The sequence below is a fragment of the Coregonus clupeaformis genome, unplaced genomic scaffold, assembly GCF_020615455.1.
Source record: "Coregonus clupeaformis isolate EN_2021a unplaced genomic scaffold, ASM2061545v1 scaf1258, whole genome shotgun sequence".
Taxonomy (NCBI): domain Eukaryota; kingdom Metazoa; phylum Chordata; class Actinopteri; order Salmoniformes; family Salmonidae; genus Coregonus; species Coregonus clupeaformis.
The window spans coordinates 111,399-130,000 of NW_025534712.1; the positions used below are offsets into that span (position 1 = coordinate 111,399).

Here is an 18,602-nt window from a genome sequence, read left to right on the forward strand (position 1 = left end):
TGTTTAGTACAACACATATCATAAAATAGTCTACACATCATAACATAGGCTACACACAAGTGCACGTTTCAGTGGGGTAACTGAATTGATTCCCTTCAAAAATGTCAGTCCATTTATCCAATGAATCCTCCTTTTTCTCCCTCTCTCTCTCTCTCTCTCTCTCTCTCTCTCTCTCTCTCTCTCTCTCTCTCTCTCTCTCTCTCTCTCTCTCTCTCTCTCTCTCTCTCTCTCTCGCTCTCTTTTATCCTCCCAAGACTGTTACATGTGTAATATGTTTTTTATCCAATGATAGTAAAGATCATTAATGTTGCCATTAATTTGAAAACGATAAAAAACTGCCAGTTCAGTGTTTGGCTACAGTTTAGCCCTGCAGCTCTCTGTAAAGGCAGTAAGGCTCTTGCAGTCCAGTGAAGATTAGATTGCTTTACAGGCCAGTGAGCCTGGGTGAATCCACAGAGAGCCGCACACAAAGACTGGCACAGAGAGATCAGAGTGGTGCCTCCTGGGTAGTGATGATGAACAAACCTTGGCCTCTCCTGAAGATGATAACAAATGCCTTCATCCTCCAGCCAAGACCATTAATGGCCAGATAAATGCAGGGTGTGTGTATGTGTTTCAGAGGGTTAATGTACATGTGGGTGTGTTGGTAGTAAGTGTTCTATAGAGGGACGATGTGTGTTTTCTTCTATGTGTGTCTGTCAGTGTGTTTATGCACTCTACCTAGTCTTCCTTTCAGAACCCTAGACACTTGTATGGCCACAGGGTGCATCCTGATGGCTTATTGGATTCCTTTTAGTGAGGGCCAGTAGATAAACAAATAAAGGCAGCCATGTCTCTGTGTTATGACCTCCACCACTGTGGTCACAGCCGGCATGAAGTCTATTATACATTTACAGGATAAACATTTTAACTTCAAACATTAAACCAAGCAGAACTAGGTAGGACGGGGAATCATATACTGTACCTTGGGACTCTGGTCTAGTGGTGTTATCTCAGTGAATAGTGCATGGTTTTGTAATATCAGAATCAATACACAAATATATGTGTATGTGCGTGCATGCATTCCTGCCTATCTGCCTGTGTTTGTGTGTGTGTGTACGTGCATGCATATGCCTGTGTGTGTGTGCATGCATATGCCTTGTTTTTAGTCTAGGAGACAGTCAATGTCTGTAGTCCATTAGGGCACTATAAAATCCCTTCAATGTTTTGCCTGATTCCGTTAATTCCCAAGTTCCCTTTTCTCCGTTTAGATTTCCCCGTTGACCGTTTGTCCCTGTTTTGGCAGGTTTTCGCTCTCAAAAGTTAGCATCATCGCTAACGGCTACACAAAGTGTAGACATACGCGCGCACCGCACACATGCACACAGACAGGGGCATTCCTGTGCCGTTTCAGAAAGTTCATGGAAATACGAATCACTGATGCATTTTGTTCATGTCTTATGATTGACTTGGGCAAATTAATGCGTTTTCTAACAAGTTGAATAGATTTAGTTGATTTCATACTAAGTTCAATAAATGTTTGAATATTGTTGAATTTCGGTTTAATGTCTGGATTCCGTGATTCGGTCCGCAACGCCTATTTTATAGGGCCCTAGTCAATGAACTTGTCATCAATCAACATAGGATATGCCCTCTCCCCCACAAGACTCAAATATATATATATATGTATATATATATATATATATATATATATATATATATATTGGAAATGTAAGCAAGGGTTGAGCTTCTTCAGTTTGTGTCACAAAGTGGATACGTTTCTGTGTCACAAAGTGGATACGTTTCTGTGTCCCTTTCAGAGTGAGTGACACATTGACTTTATATAGTGAACCAAGAGTTGTTCCCTTGCTTACGGCCATACCAGCCTGAATACGCCCGATCTCGTCCGATCTTGGAAGCTAAGCAGGGTCGGGCCTGGTCAGTACTTTGATGGGAGACCGCCTGCGAATACCAGGTGCTGTAAGCTTTTTGTCCCAGTAGAGCGTGCTCTTGTGTCATGGAGCAACTGCCTTTTATTTATCACCCTAATAATATCATGGATTGTTATTGGACTAAATGCAGTTTGTGTGTGCTGCCCTGCCCTGATCAAATCAAATAATGGACAGTGCGTTTCCCTCAACATATAGGCAGTGCATGCAGCCTTTGTTTTTAGTCTAGGAGACAGTCAATGTCTGTAGTCCATTAGGGCACTATAAAATCCCTTCAATGTTTTGCCTGATTCCGTTAATTCCCAAGTTCCCTTTTCTCCGTTTAGATTTCCCCGTTGACCGTTTGTCCCTGTTTTGGCAGGTTTTCGCTCTCAAAAGTACACCTTTTTAATAGCAAAACAGCACAATTGGATGTTCTATGTCCACAACAATGTTTAAACCCTATCAGGTGACCTTTGTGAGGTCTGGGAAAAATGTAAGACATTTAGATTTTGGGGTGTAGTTACCCCTAAATGCAAGCGTGCACCAGGAAGAGACCTTTGTTTGGTTAAGCGGTGTTGGTGTAGAACAAATGGCCACTGGAGTGATGCAAATGATCACGGTATAATTCTGCCAGGCAGGCATAGGCTACTTTGTAGTTAACATTTACTTGCGAAGGTTTTGGGGAAAGCCATTCCTTCCCTACCAGAAGAAGGTTATCATTAGCATCATCGCTAACGGCTACACAAAGTGTAGACATACGCGCGCACCGCACACATGCACACAGACAGGGGCATTCCTGTGCCGTTTCAGAAAGTTCATGGAAATACGAATCACTGATGCATTTTGTTCATGTCTTATGATTGACTTGGGCAAATTAATGCGTTTTCTAACAAGTTGAATAGATTTAGTTGATTTCTTACTAAGTTCAATAAATGTTTGAATATTGTTGCATTTCGGTTTAATGTCTGGATTCCGTGATTCGGTCCGCAACGCCTATTTTTAGGGCCCTAGTCAATGAACTTGTCATAAATCAACATAGGATATGCCCTCTTCACCCCCCCAACAAGACTCAAAATATATATATATATATATATATATATATATATATATATATATATTGGAAATGTAAGCAAGGGTTGAGCTTCTTCAGTTTGTGTCACAAAGTGGATACGTTTCTGTGTCCCTTTCAGAGTGAGTGACACATTGACTTTATATAGTGTACCAAGAGTTGTTCCCTCGCTTACGGCAATACCAGCCTGAATACGCCCGATCTAGACCGATCTTGGAAGCTAAGCAGGATCGGGACTGGTGATTACTTGGATGGGAGACCTCCTGGGAATACCAGGTGCTGTAATCTTTTTGTCCCTGTAGAGCGTGCCCTTGTGTCATGGAGCAACTGCCTTTTATTTATCACCCTAATAATATCATGGATTGTTATTGGACTAAATGCAGTTTGTGTGTGCTGCCCTGCCCTGATCAAATCAAATAATGGACAGTGCGTTTCCCTCAAAATATAGGCAGTACATGCAGTCTTTGTTTTTAGTCTAGGAGACAGTCAATGTCTGTAGTCCATTAGGGCACTATAAAATCCCTTCAATGTTTTGCCTGATTCCGTTAATTCCCAAGTTCCCTTTTCTCCGTTTAGATTTCCTCGTTGACCGCTTGTCCCTGTTTTGGCAGGTTTTCGCTCTCAAAAGTACACATTTTTGATAGCAAAACAGCACAATTGGATGTTCTATGTCCACAACAATGTTTAAACCCTATCAGGTGACCATTTGTGAGGTCTGGGAAAAATGTAAGACATTTAGATTTTGGGGTGTAGTTACCCTTAAATGCAAGCGTGCACCAGGAAGAGACCTTTGTTTGGTTAAGCGGTGTTGCTGTAGAACAAATGGCCACTGGAGTGATGCAAATGATCACGGTATAATTCTGCCAGGCAGGCATAGGCTACTTTGTAGTTAACATTTACTTGCGAAGGTTTTGGGAAAGCCATTCCTTACCTACCAGAAGAAGGTTATCATTAGCATCAAATCAAATCAAATCAAATTTTATTGGTCACATGCGCGAATACAACAGGTGCAGACATTACAGTGAAATGCTTACTTACAGCCCTTAACCAACAGTGCATTTATTTTAAACAAAAAAGTAAGAATAAAACAACAACAAAAAAGTGTTGAGAAAAAAAGAGCAGAAGTAAAATAAAGTGACAGTAGGGAGGCTATATATACAGTAAAATAAAGTGACAGTAGGGAGGCATATATATACAGGGGGTACCGTTGCATAGTCAATGTGCGGGGGCACCGGCTAGTTGAGGTAGTTGAGGTAATATGTACATGTGGGTAGAGTTAAAGTGACTATGCATAAATACTTAACAGAGTAGCAGCAGCGTAAAAAGGATGGGGTGGGGGGGGCAGTGCAAATAGTCCGGGTAGCCATGATTAGCTGTTCAGGAGTCTTATGGCTTGGGGGTAAAAGCTGTTGAGAAGTCTTTTGGACCTAGACTTGGCACTCCGGTACCGCTTGCGTGCGGTAGCAGAGAGAACAGTCTATGACTAGGGTGGCTGGAGTCTTTGACAATTTTGAGGGCCTTCCTCTGACACCGCCTGAGTATAGAGGTCCTGGATGGCAGGGAGCTTTGCCCCAGTGATGTACTGGGCCGTACGCACTACCCTCTGTAGTGCCTTGCGGTCAGAGGCCAAGCAGTTGCCATACCAGGCGGTGATGCAACCAGTCAGGATGCTCGATGGTGCAGCTGTAGAATTTTTTGAGGATCTGAGGACCCATGCCAAATCTTTTTAGTCTCCTGAGGGGGAATAGGCTTTGTCGTGCCCTCTTCACGACTGTCTTGGTGTGTTTGGACCATGATAGTTCGTTGGTGATGTGGACACCAAGGAACTTGAAGCTCTCAACCTGTTCCACTACAGCCCCGTCGATGAGAATGGGGCGTGCTCAGTCCTCTTTTTTTCCTGTAGTCCACGATCAGCTCCTTTGTCTTGGTCACGTTGAGGGAGAGGTTGTTGTCCTGGCACCACACGGCCAGATCTCTGACCTCCTCCCTATAGGCTGTCTCATCGTTGTCGGTGATCAGGCCTACCACTGTTGTGTCGTCGGCAAACTTAATGATGGTGTTGGAGTCGTGCCTGGCCATGCAGTCATGGGTGAACAGAGAGTACAGGAGGGGACTGAGCACGCACCCCTGAGGGGGCCCCCGTGTTGAGGATCAGTGTGGCAGATGTGTTGTTACCTACCCTTACCACTTGGGGGCGGCCCGTCAGGAAGTCCAGGATCCAGTTGCAGAGGGAGGTGTTTAGTCCCAGGATCCTTAGCTTAGTGATGAGCTTAGAGGGCACTATGGTGTTGAATGCTGAGCTGTAGTCAATGAATAGCATTCTCACGTAGGTGTTCCTCTTGTCCAGGTGGGAAAGGGCAGTGTGGAGTGCGATAGAGATTGCATCATCTGTGGATCTGTTGGGGCGGTATGCAAATTGGAGTGGGTCTGGGGTTTCTGGGATTATGCTGTTGATGTGAGCCATGACCAGTCTTTCAAAGCACTTCATGGCTACAGACGTCAGTGCTACGAGTGCGGTAGTCATTTAGGCAGGTTATCTTAGAGTTCTTGGGCACGGGGACTATGGTGGTCTGCTTGAAACATGTTGGTATTACAGACTCAGTCAGGGACATGTTGAAAATGTCAGTGAAGACACTTGCCAGTTGGTCAGCACATGCTCGGAGTACACATCCTGGTAATCCGTCTGGCCCTCGCGGCCTTGTGAATGTTGACCTGCTTAAAAGTCTTACTCACATCGGCTACGGAGAGCGTGATCACATAGTCGTCCGGAACAGCTGGTGCTCTCATGCATGCTTCAGTGTTGCTTGCCTCGAAGCGAGCATAGAAGTGGGTTTAGCTCGTCTGGTAGGCTTGTGTCACTGGGCAGCTCGCGGCTGTGCTTCCCTTTGTAGTCTGTAATAGTTTTCAAGCCCTGCCACATCCGACGAGCATCAGAGCCAGTGTAGTATGATTCAATCTTAGACCTGTATTGACTCTTTGCCTGTTTGATGGTTCGTCGGAGGTCATAGCGGGATTTCTTATAAGCGTCCGGGTTAGAGTCCCGTTCCTTGAAAGCGGCAGCTCTACCCTTTAGCTCAGTGCGGATGTTTCCTGTAATCCATGGCTTCTGGTTGGGGTGATGTACGTACGGTCACTGTGGGGGACGACATCATCGATGCACTTATTGATGAAGCCAGTGACTGATGTGGTGTACTCTCAATGCTGTCTGAAGAATCCCCGAACATGTTCCAGTCTGTGCTAGCAAAACAGTCCTGTAGCTTAGCATCTCGTCATCTGACCACTTTTTTATTAGCCGAATCACTGGTGCTTCCTGCTTCAGTTTTTTGCTTATAAGCAGGAATCAGGAGGATAGAGTTATGGTCAGATTTGCCAAATGGAGGGCGAGGGAGAGCTTTGTGCGTCTCTGTGTGTGGAGTAAAGGTGGTCTACAGGTTTTTTCCCCTCTGGTTGCACATTTAACATGCTGGTAGAAATGAGGTAGAACGGATTTAAGTTTCCCTGCATTAAAGTCCCGGCTACTAGGAGCGCTGCATCTGGATGAGCGTTTTCCTGTTGATTAATGGCCTTGTACAACTCATTCAGTGCAATCTTAATGCCAGCATTGGTTTGTGGTGGTAAATAGACAGCTAAGAAAAATATAGATGAAAACTCTCTTGGTAAATAGTGTGGTCTACAGCTTATCATAAGATACTCTACCTCAGGCGAGCAAAACCTCGAGACTTCCTTAGTATTTGATTTTGTGCACCAGCTGTTGTTTACAAATATACACAGACTGCCGCCCCTTGTCTTACCAGAGTCTGCCGTTCTGTCCTGCCGATGTAGCGTATAGCCTGCTAGCTGAATGTTGTCATTGTTGTCGTTCAGCCACGACTCCGTGAAACATAAGATATTACAGTTTTTAATGTCCCGTTGGTAGGATAACCGTAATCTTAAATCGTCCATTTTATTCTCAAAAGCTTGAACGTTAGCTAATAGGATTGATGGGAGAGGCAGTTTACTCGTTCGCCGTCGGATCCTTACAAGGCACCCGGATCTGCGTCCACGATAAATCCATCTCTTCCTCACGCGAATGACGGGGATCTGGGCCTTGTCAGGTGTCTGTAGATTATCCTTCGCGAACGCCTCGTTGAAGAAAAAGTCTTCGTCCAACGCGAGGTGAGTAATCGCTGTCCTGATATCCAGAAGCTCTCTTTGGTTATAAGAGACGATGGCAGAAACATTATGTACAAAATAAATTACAAATAACGCGGAAAAACACGCATAATAGTACAATTGGTTAGAGGGCTGTAAAACGGCAGCCATCTTCTTCCGGCGCTGCACACATGCACACAGACAGGGGCATTCCTATGCCGTTTCAGAAAGTTCATGGAAATACGAATCACTGATGCATTTTGTTCATTTCTTATGATTGACTTGGGCAATGAATGCGTTTTCTAACAAGTTGAATAGATTTAGTTGATTTCTTACTAAGTTCAATAAATGTTTGAATATTGTTGAATTTCGGTTTAATGTCTGGATTCCGTGATTCGGTCCGCAACGCCTATGTTATAGGGCCCTAGTCAATGAACTTGTCATAAATCAACATAGGATATGCCCTCTTCCCCCCACCCCCCACAAGACTCAAATATGTATATATATATATATATATATATATATATATATATATATATATATATATATATATATATATATATATATATATATATATATATATATATTGGAAATGTAAGCAAGGGGTTGAGCTTCTTCAGTTTGTGTCACAAAGTGGATACGTTTCTGTGTCCCTTTCAGAGTGAGTGACACATTGACTTTATATAGTGTACCAAGAGTTTTCCCTCGCTACGGCCATACCAGCCTGAATACGCCCGATCTCGTCCGATCTCGGGAAGCTAAGCAGGGTACGGGCCTGGTTAGTACTTGGATGGGAGACTGCCTTGGAATACCAGGTGCTGTAAGCTTTTTGTCCCAGTAGAGCGTGCTCTTGTGTCATGGAGCAACTGCCTTTTTATTTATCACCCTAATAATATCATGGATTGTTATTGGACTAAATGCAGTTTGTGTAAAAGTGCTGCCCTGCCCTGATCAAATCAAATAATGGACAGTGCGTTTCTCAAAATATAGGCAGTGCATGCAGCCTTTGTTTTTAGTCTAGGAGACAGTCAATGTCTGTAGTCCATTAGGGCACTATAAAATCCCTTCAATGTTTTGCCTGATTCCGTTAATTCCCAAGTTCCCTTTTCTCCGTTTAGATTTCCCTGTTGACCGTTTGTCCCTGTTTTTGGCAGGTTTTCGCTCTCAAAAGTACACCTTTTAATAGCAAAACAGCACAATTGGATGTTCTATGTCCACAACAATGTTTAAACCCTATCAGATGACCATTTGTGAGGTCTGGGAAAAATGTAAGACATTTAGATTTTGGGGTGTAGTTACCCTTAAATGCAAGCGTGCACCAGGAAGAGACCTTTGTTTGGTTAAGCGGTGTTGCTGTAGAACAAATGGCCACTGGAGTGATGCAAATGATCACGGTATAATTCTGCCAGGCAGGCATAGGCTACTTTGTAGTTAACATTTACTTGCGAAGGTTTTGGGGAAAGCCATTCCTTCCCCCTACCAGAAGAAGGTTATCATTAGCATCATCGCTAACGGCTACACAAAGTGTAGATATATCGCGCACACCGCACACATGCACACAGACAGGGGGCATTCCTGTGCCGTTTCAGAAAGTTCATGGAAATACGAATCACTGATGCATTTTGTTCATGTCTTATGATTGACTTGGGCAAATGAATGCGTTTTCTAACAAGTTGAATAGATTTAGTTGATTTCTTACTAAGTTCAATAAATGTTTGAATATTGTTGCATTTCGGTTTAATGTCTGGATTCCGTGATTCGGTCCGCAACGCCTATTTTATAGGGCCCTAGTCAATGAACTTGTCATAAATCAACATAGGATATGCCCTCTTCCCCCCAACAAGACTCAAATATATATATATATATATTGGAAATGTAAGCAAGGGTTGAGCTTCTTCAGTTTGTGTCACAAAGTGGATACGTTTCTGTGTCCCTTTCAGAGTGAGTGACACATTGACTTTATATAGTGTACCAAGAGTTGTTCCTCGCTTATGGCCATACCAGCCTGAATACGCCGATCTCGTCGATCTCGGAAGCTAAGCAGGGTCGTGCCTGGTTAGTACTTGGATGGGAGACAGCCTGGGAATACCAGGTGCTGTAAGCTTTTTGTCCCAGTAGAGCGTGCTCTTGTGTCATGGAGCAACTGCCTTTTATTTATCACCCTAATAATATCATGGATTGTTATTGGACTAAATGCAGTTTGTGTGTGCTGCCTGCCCTGATCAAATCAAATAATGGACAGTGCGTTTTCCCTCAAAATATAGGCAGTACATGCAGCCTTTGTTTTTAGTATAGGGAGACAGTCAATGTCTGTAGTCCATTAGGGCACTATAAAATCCCTTCAATGTTTTGCCTGATTCCGTTAATTCCCAAGTTCCCTTTTCTCCGTTTAGATTTCCCCGTTGACCGTTTGTCCCTGTTTTGGCAGGTTTTCGCTCTCAAAAGTACACCCTTTTAATAGCAAAACAGCACAATTGGATGTTCTATGTCCACAACAATGTTTAAACCCTATCAGGTGACCATTTGTGAGGTCTGGGAAAAATGTAAGACATTTAGATTTTTGGGGTGTAGTTACCCTTAAATGCAAGCGTGCACCAGGAAGAGACCTTTGTTTGGTTAAGCGGTGTTGCTGTAGAACAAATGGCCACTGGAGTGATGCAAATGATCACGGTATAATTCTGCCAGGCAGGCATAGACTACTTTGTAGTTAACATTTACTTGCGAAGGTTTTGGGGAAAGCCATTCCTTCCCTACCAGAAGAAGGTTATCATTAGCATCATCGCTAACGGCTACACAAAGTGTAGACATACGCGCGCACCGCACACATGCACACAGACAGGGGCATTCCTGTGCCAGAAAGTTCATGGAAATACGAATCACTGATGCATTTTGTTCATGTCTTATGATTGACTTGGGAAATTAATGTGTTTTCTAACAAGTTGAATAGATTTAGTTGATTTCTTACTAAGTTCAATAAATGTTTGAATATTGTTGAATTTCGGTTTAATGTCTGGATTCCGTGATTCGGTCCGCAACGCCTATTTTATAGGGCCCTAGTCAATGAACTTGTCATAAATCAACATAGGATATGTCCTCTTCCCCCCCCCACAAGACTCAAATATATATATATATACATATATATATATATATATATATATATATATATTGGAAATGTAAGCAAGGGTTGAGCTTCTTCAGTTTGTGTCACAAAGTGAATACGTTTCTGTGTCCCTTTCAGAGTGAGTGACACATTGACTTTATATAGTGTACCAAGAGTTGTTTCCTCGCTTACGGCCATACCAGCCTGAATACGCCCGATCTCGTCTGATCTCGGAAGCTAAGCAGGGTCGGCCCTGGTTAGTACTTGGATGGGAGACTGCCTGGGAATACCAGGTGCTGTAAGCTTTTTGTCCCAGTAGAGCGTGCTCTTGTGTCATGGAGCAACTGCCTTTTATTTATCACCCTAATAATATCTTGGATTGTTATTGGACTAAATGCAGTTTGTGTGTGCTGCCCTGCCCTGATCAAATCAAATAATGGACAGTGCGTTTCCCTCAAAATATAGGCAGTACATGCAGCCTTTGTTTTTAGTCTAGGGAGACAGTCAATGTCTGTAGTCCATTAGGGCACTATAAAATCCCTTCAATGTTTTGCCTGATTCCGTTAATTCCCAAGTTCCCTTTTCTCCGTTTAGATTTCCCCGTTGACCATTTGTCCCTGTTTTGGCAGGTTTTCGCTCTCAAAAGTACACCTTTTTAATTTTAATTTTTTCCATTTGTAGCTTGTGGCCTGATTCAGCACGAGAAATAAGACGGTTAGAGGGAGTCTCGCGCCTAATTATTGAGGCCGGTGCCGACGATATGGAGATAGGGTGGCTTAAATTGGGTTCTCTACAATTTAATAGCAAAACAGCACACAGCACAATTGGATGTTATATGTCCACAACAATGTTTAAACCCTATCAGGTGACCATTTGTGAGGTCTGGGAAAAATGTAAGACATTTAGATTTTGGGGTGTAGTTACACTTAAATGCAAGCGTGCATCAGGAAGAGACCTTTGTTTGGTTAAGCGGTGTTGCTGTAGAACAAATGGCCACTGGAGTGATGCAAATGATCACGGTATAATTCTGCCAGGCAGGCATAGGCTACTTTGTAGTTAACATTTACTTGCGAAGGTTTTGGGGAAAGCCATTCCTTCCCTACCAGAAGAAGGTTATCATTAGCATCATCGCTAACGGCTACACAAAGTGTAGACATACGCGCGCACCGCACACATGCACAGACAGGGGCATTCCTGTGCCAGAAAGTTCATGGAAATACGAATCACTGATGCATTTTGTTCATGTCTTATGATTGACTTGGGCAAATGAATGTGTTTTCTAACAAGTTGAATTAATTTAGTTGATTTCTTACTAAGTTCAATAAATGTTTGAATATTGTTGAATTTCGGTTTAATGTCTGGATTCCGTGATTCGGTCCGGCAACGCCTATTTTATAGGTCCCTAGTCAATGAACTTGTCATAAATCAACATAGGATATGCCCTCTTCCCCCCACAAGACTCAAATATATATATATATATATATATATATATATATATATATATATATATATATATATATATATATATATATATATATATTAAATGTAAGCAAGGGTTGAGCTTCTTCAGTTTGTGTCACAAAGTGGATACGTTTCTGTGTCCCTTTCAGAGTGAGTGACACATTGACTTTATATAGTGTACCAAGAGTTGTTCCCTCGCTTACGGCCATATCAGCCTGAATACGCCCTTCCGGTGAGTTGAGTGAGACAGGTGCAGGTGATTAAGCTGTAAGTGAGTGTTTGGGAGAGAACTATTTGCTTGAGTTTCTTAGTTTATTGAAGGACATTTGTTTGATTTTGAATTCAATTAAGTTTAAGGTTAGTTAGTTTTTTTCCCCCCTTGCAGTTCTGCTGCTTGGGGGTGAGTTTTTGAGACTTTTTTCTGTTTGGTTAATGACGGACAACATGGCAAAGAATAATGGAACGGATAAAGACAAAGGCAATGCGCAACGGACAAAACTTGGACCTGAAGGTGGCTCAAAATACGGCAAGGAACGAACAGTGGCAGTGGAATTGATGGGAGAAGACAAGATAACGACGATGGAATTACTAAGATCAATTAAAGATGTGTGCGGAAAGGTGGTGGGGTGCAGAATAAAAGGAGAAAGGAAATACGAAGTCACGATGGGGGATGAAAATGGAAAAGAGTGTTTAATGGATGGGTTCATGATTAAGAACACGAAGGTAATGGCGAGAGATATGATGGCAAACGAACTCATAGTCTCGTTTATGAATTTGCCAGTTTATATCGAAGACGGAGCTATACTGGATAAACTGCGGATCTGGGGTGTAGCTGCGGTCTCAGAAATCAGAAGGAGAGTCTGGCCGGGTACGGAAATCGTGGATGGGACAAGATACTGTAAGGTAAAGTTCACGGACACCGTGCAGTCCTTGCCGTATTCCACTAAGTTCGAGACAATGGAGGGTGGTGAATATTTCAGGGTGATTCATGACAAGCAGGTTAGGGTATGTCGCCTGTGTATTCAACCTGGACATATTTTAAAGGACTGCCCTGACTTTAGGTGTTTTAAGTGCGGAAACCAGGGACACTATGCGAGGGAATGTGCTGGAGCGAGGGATAGGGCAGTTTGCGCAGGATGTCGGAAGGGAACCGATGAGTGCAACTGTGGAGAGGTTGTAAGTGAGGAGGAGAGCCAGGACCTCTTAATGGAAGCTGATGTATCACCGGGAGGAGAAGAAGAGGATGGGGAAGAGGATGTGGAGGAAGGTGGAGAGATGGAAGAGCAAAGGCAGACGAAATAGGGAGCAGCTTGGACTCAGAGATGAGAAGAGGGAGTTTACAGGAGGAGGGGGATCGGGCTGGGTGGAGGCACTGGGGACGCGCAGATTTTTGGGGAAAGCTCAGGCCCTGCGAGTACCGCAGGGGGTGAAGACATGGAGGGCAGTTTGAGTTTGACGACAATACCAGAGACGGAGAGAGATACGGGAGCACAACGGATGTGGGAGTAAAGAACTTGAGTTGGTTGGACGAAATGGGCTTGGAGGAGATATCTGATACGGACGAAGGGGCAAAGGTAGAAAAACTAAGGGAAAGCTACAGGAAGAGGAAAGCGACGGCGGGGGAGAAGAAGGATAGAAGAGGAAAGAAACAGGACAAAAAGTAGAGGACAATGAAGGTATTTCTTTTCATTTTATTATTTTTGAAATGGTTAAGTTTGTGTCCCTAAATGTAAATGGTTTAAGGACGATGGATAAATTTCAAAATATAGTTCAAATGAAGAATGTGGATATCTTATGCCTACAAGAGACGCATTGGGACAATGATTGTGTATTGAAAGTAAAACAAATATGGAGGGATTTTATTTTTGTTAATAATGGTAGAGGGAATTCTAGTGGGGTTGCTATTCTAGTGAGAAAGGATGTGGTGGATAAAGTGGTACATGTACATGATGATAATAATGGGAGGATTTTAGTTTTAGATTTTGAGTATATGGATATGAAGTTTAGAATTATAAATGTTTATGCGCCAAATAATGAAATAGAGCGCAAGGTTTTATTTGTTGAAGTGGGACGATGGAGTGTGGGAAATTGCATCGTGGTGGGGGGATTTTAATGTGAAATTGGACAGATTAGATATGACAAGGGGAGCTGCTTTTAGAAATGATGCATCTAGAGGGGTTTTAAAGAAAATGATGGTTGAGAAAAAACTTATTGACATATGGAGAGATGACAATCCCGATAAACGAGGAATTTTCTAGAAGGCAGGTGGTTTTAGGGGAGTTAAAACAAACCAGAATAGATTTGATTTTAGTTAAAGAAGATTTAAGGGATTGTATGAAAGATGTTAAGTATGTATTTACAACACTCAGTGATCATGCATGTTTAAATTTCTCGGTGGGTTTAGACAAAGAAAGAATAGGAGGTGGTACATGGTGTATGAATGCGAGTTATTTGGGGGATGAGGATTATTGTAAACAACTTAAATCTTTGATAATATGTGAAATGGAGGATAAGCAGAAAGGGGGAGGATAAGTGTGTATGGTGGGACAAGGTTAAGGAAAAAATAAAAGGTTTTAGTATAAGATATGCAAGGCAAAAAGAGAGGCAGGATGAAAAGAAAAGAAAATGAGTTGAGAGCCAAATTGGTTGAGGAAATGGGGAAGTGTGACAGTGAACCTAATTATAATATAGAAAAGTTTTTAGAGTTGAGAGCAAAATTGAGTAAATATGACATGGATAAGTGTATGGGGGCCATTATAAGAAGCAAAGCAAAGTATTTTTTGGAGGGGGAGAAATGCACTTCTTTTTTCTTGGATTAGAGAAGAGTACTCAAAGAAGAACATATCTTAGACAGATTGAAAATGTAAAGGGGGGAAGTAGTAGATGATTATGTAGAGATCTTAGAGACAGTGCAGAGTTTTTATAAGGACTTATTTAAAAAAAGGGGAGGTGGATGAGGGGTGTGTACAGGAGATTTTAGATAGTGTGGAGGTGAAAATTAATGGAGAAGATAAGGTGATGTGTGATGGGAAGATTACAGTAAATGAAGTGATGGATGCGATAAAGGGTTTACAGGTGAATAAGAGCCCTGGTGTAGATGGTATCATTGCAGAGTTTTATAAAGTTTATGAAAGTCTTTTAGCACCTATTTTATTGGAGGTTTATCACTATATGGAGGAGAATGATTGTGTATCAGAATCAATGGTGACAGGAATGATAACTATTTTATATAAAAACAAAGGGAGTAAGGTGAAATTGGAAAATTATAGGCCAATTAGTTTATTAAATGTGGATTACAAGATTTTAGCCAAAATTTTAGCGAATAGGATGAAGAGAGTTTTACATGATATTATAGCATCAACACAGAATTATAGTGTTCCTGGGAGAGATATAGCTGACACAATTAATACGATTAGAGACGTGATACACAAAATGAACGGGGATAAGATAGGAGGTATTGTTTTAAGCATAGATTTAAATAAGGCTTTTGATAGAGTAGAACATGATTTTATGTTTAGGGTCTTGGAAAGATTTGGCTTTGGTAATAAAATAATAGGGTGGATTAAATTATTATATAGAAATGCAAAAAGTAGGGTGAAATGCAATGGGGTTTTAACCGATTCTTTTACTCTGGAGAGATCTGTGAGACAGGGATGTCCTTTATCTGCTTTATTGTATGTTTTATCAGCTGAGCCTTTAGCGGCTTTTCTTAAGAAGGATAATTTTATTAATTGTGTACAGACTCCACAGGGGGATTTAGTTTGATTCACCAATATGCAGATGACACAACTATAACAGTTAGAGATGAGGACAGTGTAAAAAGGGTAATGAAGGTTTTAAAGTATATGGAAGAGCATCAGGAGCTAAAGTTAATATGGAAAAGTCTGTTGTAATGTATATTGGGAAGGTAAATGAGGGGAATTTTCCTTTTAATGAGGCCAAAGAATATTTTAAGGTGTTAGGAGTTTTTTTAGGTGTAAAAGAAAAAGAAGCTAGGGATTTGACATGGAGTGGGGTGATAAATAAAGTCAGAAAGGTTGTAAATATGTGGAAGGGGAGGTTGTTAAAATTAAAGGGGAAGGTTATTGTTATAAATTCTTTACTGATGTCAATTTGTATTCACGTCATGAATGTCTTAGATGTGCCAGAATGGGTTTTAATTGAAATGAATAAGATTTTAGTTGAATTTTTATGGGAGGGGAAGGGGGCGAAAATCGCTTTTAAAACATTGATTGCGGGTTATGAGGAGGGGGGCTTGAAGTTAGTGGATTTAAGGGTGAGGAAAATAGCAATAAGAGTGAAAATGGTTCGGAAGTATTTATATGGGGAATTAGATTACGGGTGGAAAAAGTTTTTTGCAGAGTATTTGCAGGAGGTTGGGAGGATAGGGGATAATGGTTTATTAATGAGTGTAAAACAAGAAATGTTGGGAAATATACCTTTGTTTTATAAGGAAGTTTTCGAGGCTTGGGGGCAGGTTTTACCACACATTTCTTATGAATGTAACAGTTTGGAAAATATTTTAAATCAGCCTATCTTTTTTGAATCCAAAGATCAAATATAATAATACAATGTTGTATTGTAAATATTTTATGAGAGCTGGGATGCGACAGATTGGTGATATTCTGTATGAGGTCAGGCCGGGGTTTCTACCGGTACAAGCGATTTATGACAATGTTGTTGAGGTTGAGGATGAAATAAGCAAAACTACAGTAGAAAATATGTATAAGAGAATTTTAGGTGCATTCCGAAGGAGTGGGGTGTTTTAATAAATACAGGGGCGGTTAAGAGAGCCAGGGGTTTGCCGGTTTTATTGTATGAAAGTGGTGGAGTGAAATGTGATTTGTCAGGCTTGAAAGTTAAAACAGTCTATAGTAAATGTATTTTAAAAGAGATAAGAGTGCCTGCTTCGGAGAAAGTGTGGTCGGAGGTTTTTGTAGATTTGGATGTGAAGTCAATATGGAGGAATGTTAATGTAAAGGGGGGAACTCCATAGAATGTGAAGACAATGATTTTAAAATAAAACATAATAGGATTTTTACTAATGTGGTCTTACATCAAATCAACAGAAATATTAATAGAGAATGTGACATTTGTCATATAGAGGTGGAAAACTTTATGCACTTTTTCATTGAATGCGGTAGAATAAGAGGTTTTCATGAGTTTTTAAAGGAGCTTTTAGTGAAACATTGGGGGGAGGAGATTTTTAATGGGGTGGAATGGAGGAGATTTTTTTTTTTTTGGTATTAATGGGAAAAGTAAGGTTTTGAATTTTAATTTGGTTAATTATGTTTTAAGTCATGCCTCGATATGCTGTAAGACTAAGAAGGAACTTGGGGCATTATGAAGGGAAATGTGTGAGTGTGGAGGTACTTTTTTAAGAGTATGTTGGAGGGAAATATAGAGATAATGCAGAGATATGGTGGGGGCAACTTTGAAAAAGAATTTGTGTGGGGGAGTACATTTATTAGAATTTCAGCAAATGGAAAACTTGTGTTTAATTATTAATTGGATTAGGTGAGTGTTTTAATTGTTGATTTATTGTATTTTCTTTCTGATTTTGTAAAAGGGTGAATTGTTCACCCTTTAATGATGATTGAAATTATGTAAAATTGTCTGGTTTTCATAATAAAATATAAAAAAAAAAAAAATACGCCCGATCTCGTCCGATCTCGGAAGCTAAGCAGGGTCGGGCCTGGTTAGTACTTGGATGGGAGACCGCCTGGGAATACCAGGTGCTGTAAGCTTTTTGTCCCAGTAGAGCGTGCTCTTGTGTCATGGAGCAACTGCCTTTTATTTATCACCCTAATAATATCATGGATTGTTATTGGACTAAATGCAGTTTGTGTGTGCTGCCCTGCCCTGATCAAATCAAATAATGGACAGTGCGTTTCCCTCAAAATATAGGCAGTACATGCAGCCTTTGTTTTTAGTCTAGGAGACAGTCAATGTCTGTAGTCCATTAGGGCACTATAAAATCCCTTCAATGTTTTGCCTGATTCCGTTAATTCCCAAGTTCCCTTTTCTCCTTTTAGATTTCCCCGTTGACCGTTTGTCCCTGTTTTGGCAGGTTTTCGCTCTCAAAAGTACACATTTTTAATAGCAAAACAGCACAATTGGATGTTATATGTCCACAACAATGTTTAAACCCTATCAGGTGACCATTTGTGAGGTCTGGGAAAAATGTAAGACATTTAGATTTTGGGGTGTAGTTACCCTTAAATGCAAGCGTGCACCAGGAAGAGACCTTTGTTTGGTTAAGCGGTGTTGCTGTAGAACAAATGGCCACTGGAGTGATGCAAATGATCACGGTATAATTCTGCCAGGCAAGCATAGGCTACTTTGTAGTTAACATTTACTTGCGAAGGTTTTGGGGAAAGCCATTCCTTCCCTACCAGAAGAAGGTTATCATTAGCATCATCGCTAACGGCTACACAAAGTGTAGACATACGCGCGCACCGCACACATGCACACAGACATGGGCATTCCTGTGCCGTGCCAGAAAGTTCATGGAAATACGAATCACTTATTCATTTTGTTCATGTCTTATGATTGACTTGGGCAAATTAATGCGTTTTCTAACAAGTTGAATAGATTTAGTTGATTTCTTACTAAGTTCAATAAATGTTTGAATATTGTTGAATTTCGGTTTAATGTCTGGATTCCGTGATTCGGTCCGCAACGCCTATTTTATAGGGCCCTAGTCAATGAACTTGTCATAAATCAACATAGGATATGCCCTCTTCCCCCCACAAGACACAAATATATATTTATTTATATATATATTGGAAATGTAAGCAAGGGTTGATCTTCTTCAGTTTGTGTCACAAAGTGGATACGTTTCTTTGTCCCTTTCAGAGTGAGTGACACATTGACTTTATATAGTGTTCCAAGAGTTGTTCCCTCGCTTACGGCCATATCAGCCTGAATA

General features: G+C 41.3%; 3 non-coding genes and 3 pseudogenes across 3 annotated transcripts in view; all 6 read left to right on the forward strand.

Moving 5' to 3' along the window:
- The first annotated feature begins 1,847 nt into the window (after nucleotides 1-1,847).
- On the forward strand, nucleotides 1,848-1,966 carry LOC123486534. The gene has a single exon (XR_006659405.1). It is a non-coding gene; the product is annotated as a 5S ribosomal RNA (ribosomal RNA).
- Nucleotides 1,967-3,148: 1,182 nt separating this feature from the next.
- LOC123486540 lies at nucleotides 3,149-3,267 on the forward strand (annotated as a pseudogene).
- Nucleotides 3,268-7,817: 4,550 nt separating this feature from the next.
- On the forward strand, nucleotides 7,818-7,937 carry LOC123486538 (annotated as a pseudogene).
- Nucleotides 7,938-9,097: 1,160 nt separating this feature from the next.
- LOC123486539 lies at nucleotides 9,098-9,214 on the forward strand (annotated as a pseudogene).
- A 1,182-nt stretch (nucleotides 9,215-10,396) lies between these two features.
- LOC123486533 lies at nucleotides 10,397-10,515 on the forward strand. Its single transcript, XR_006659404.1, has one exon. It is a non-coding gene; the product is annotated as a 5S ribosomal RNA (ribosomal RNA).
- An 8,062-nt stretch (nucleotides 10,516-18,577) lies between these two features.
- Nucleotides 18,578-18,602, forward strand: part of LOC121559339 — a 119-nt gene continuing 94 nt past the window's right edge. Inside the window, exon 1 of the ribosomal RNA XR_005998758.2 lies at nucleotides 18,578-18,602. This exon is cut by the window's right edge and continues 94 nt beyond it. This is a non-coding gene — a ribosomal RNA (5S ribosomal RNA).